Source organism: Pteropus vampyrus, unplaced genomic scaffold, assembly GCF_000151845.1.
Source record: "Pteropus vampyrus isolate Shadow unplaced genomic scaffold, Pvam_2.0 Scaffold9, whole genome shotgun sequence".
In the NCBI taxonomy this organism is placed as follows: Eukaryota; Metazoa; Chordata; class Mammalia; order Chiroptera; family Pteropodidae; genus Pteropus; species Pteropus vampyrus.
This window is the reverse complement of record NW_011888790.1, coordinates 1,318,804-1,321,917: the sequence shown is the minus strand read 5'-3', so window position 1 is coordinate 1,321,917 and position 3,114 is coordinate 1,318,804. Positions and strand designations below refer to the sequence as shown.

Below are 3,114 nucleotides of genomic sequence, written 5' to 3'. Positions count from 1 at the left end.
ATAAATAAATAAATAAATAAAAGTTCCAAAAATAAAAAATAAAAGCTGAAATGAGTGACAACTGAAAATGGCTGAATCATTGTACAGTTTAGACAAAACCTTCAATCTGTTTCGCCATATGCTATTTGGTACTTTTTGATTCAGTAGTTGGGGTAAAAAAAAGTTTCTGTATTCAAACGTATCACATATAAAATGTGTGAATATGTGCATTTCATACACACACACACTCATATATCCAGAATCCTTCACTAACCTCATCCCCTTTTCTCACTAATGACTTAATGAGTCATTTGTTACTTTAAGGCCCGTTTAGATGCTATAAGGCTGCAACACATGGTTAAAGAGGTCAGACACAAACGCCCACACTCAGGCTGGATTAAATTGTTCTTCCTCATGATTTTTGACAAGTAGTAATACCATTTATATAACAACTATATCTCAATAACTTAGAATTCAGAGGATAAAACCAGTGTCATTCAACTCCCTCACTGTTTAAAAAACACTTCTTCCATTCTATTTCCAGTAGTGATAGATAACAGGACACATTAAAGCAGGTCAGACTGACCTGTACAAATGACTATTTACTCTTAATCTAAACAAACGTGTTAAGACATTCTGAAATGCTGCATCCTTTCACTACATCTTTTCAATTGCCCGATGCAGGTCCTGTTGCTGCACAGGCCAAATTTCATCTTCATTATGGCCTTCTTCTAATGTAGAATTTACATATTCTCTGACACAGAGGAGGGCAGCATCTCAACACATTTCTTTTAGGTCATTTCCTGAAAACCCATCAGTTTCCTGGGCAACTTCTAACAGGTCCACATGTCTATCTACATTTTCATTTTTCAAAATGAGTTTCAGGATTGCTTCTCTTTCTTTAAGAGCAGGCTGGTTGGTACGAAACCCTGCAGGCATTCTCATCAGTACAATTGAGTCGAGATTCTGAGGATGATCAGTAGCTCCCCTCACTATGATCTCGCAGCTGTGGTCAGTATCCCATCCATCTCAGAGACTCACAAAACTGAGCTTTCATCATGGCCATAGCTTTATGGTCACAACTTGAAGTTTCATAGAAAGGAGCCTATTTTATCTATAAAGATAATGGAAGGCTATAGCTTTATAACAAGGGGGAAAAAAACAGCAGCACCTAATTTCTGGGATTCTCGATATTACTTATCAAAGTTGAAGGTTGAAAGTTAATGAATTGACAACCTGCTTATTTGGCTGTATCTTGGCAATCAACATTTTACTACAGCCTAGAGGATCATAGAAAAGCTCTTGGAGGCTACAGAAGCCTGAAATTTTCGAACAAATGTTTCTTTTTCTTAGGTAAGATGATTGTGTCTTTCAGATCCATAATGATATCATCTAAACCTGCTAAATCACTCCAACTAACATGCACATTAAGAGGGTCTACAAGATGAGAAGAAATACCCATTTCATGTTCTGAAAGCTTCACATTTTTTACATTATTTTGCTTCATTAATTTCTCGACCTGTTTCTGAGCTTCTACTTTTTGCTTTCTGGTTGGATCAATTGCATCTACCATCCATTTGATTGTAAAGTATGTTACTGCACCAAATATTGTCAAACGGAAAATTAAACCAACAACTTCATTCTGATGCAAGGGACAAGAAAAGACTTCAGTATGTGCCATCTTGATGTTAATCTCCATGCAGAAAAACTATTTTAATCTTATTATTCAAAGATCCTCTTATGTGGTACATATGTACAACGGAATATTACTCAGAGATGAAATACTGTCATTTGCAACAACATGGATAGATCTTGAGATAATCATGATAAACAAAATAAGCCAGACAGAAAAAGTTGAAAACCACATGATATCACTTATATGTGGGATATAAATCTAAAAGAAACAAACAAACATGACAAACAAACAGAGACTCATGGACATGGATAGTAGACTAGTGGTTACCAGAGGGAAGAGGGGGAGGGGAGAGAATGGAGGTAGATGGGACAAAAGAGGTCAAATATGTGGTGACAGAAAGAAATCTATGAGTGGTGAACACACAATGCAATACACACACACACACACACACACACACACATACATATACATATATGTATATATGTATATATGACATACTGTTGAATTATACACTTGAAACTTACTGTATTTTGTTAATCAATGTCACTATAAAAAATTAATTAATTAATTAATCTTCTTAGCCTACAAAATATGCATCTACTCTGACATAGGGAGCAATTTCACCCACAGCTTTCCATGCCTCTGCATAGCCATTTTCTTTTTGCAGTATTATAACCCATCTTAATAGGCAAATTTGTAGATGGCACTAATCTGCTTTTTTAACTAGAAAAAAATTGTTTCATATAAACTCCACACTGCTTTCTGAATGTTTTCTCCAGTTAAACTTCTGGCAATGAGCTTCAATAAAAGGCTTTGTCATAGTATTAGTGACTGGCAATTCCTACACATAAATGGCATTTTCATGTCTTTAAAGCCACCTACACTCTTCCAAAGGTGTGTTTTAGTCTGCTAGGGCTTCCATAATTAAATACCAAAGATGGTGTTTTAAAAAAACAGAAATTTATTTTCCCTAAGTTCTAGAAGCTAGAAGTCCAAGATCAAAATTCCAGCTGATACAATTTCTGATAAGAACTCTCTTCCCGGCCTACAGATGACCACCTTCTCGCTATGTCCTCTCATGGCCTTTCCTTCATGTGTGTTCATGGGGAGACAGAGCAATTTCTCTGGTGTCTCTTCTTATAAAGGCACTAATTCTACTGGATCAGGACCCCACCCTTATGATCTCATTTAACTTTAATTATTTCCTTAAAGGACCCATTTCCAAATTCAGCCACACAGAAGTTTAGGGATCCAACATACCAACGTGGGAGGCGAGGGGACACAAACACTCAGCCCATAATAAAAAGTATTTGGATATTACATTGTTTGATTCTTAATGTAATTCTGCTCCCATTTTTTTCTGTAATCTCTCTCGTTCTCTCTTTCATACAAACATCGATACTCACATACTCATATACACAGTGTTTTATGGAAAATCTCTATCATTAAGATGACTAAGTTTAAAAACAGAGGCTAACCACATTATAACATATGAAATG

General features: G+C 35.8%; 1 pseudogene; it reads right to left on the bottom strand.

Annotated features, from left to right (window-relative positions):
- Positions 1 to 555: 555 nt before the first annotated feature.
- LOC105302129 overlaps positions 556 to 3,114 on the bottom strand; it is a 14,416-nt pseudogene continuing 11,857 nt past the window's right edge.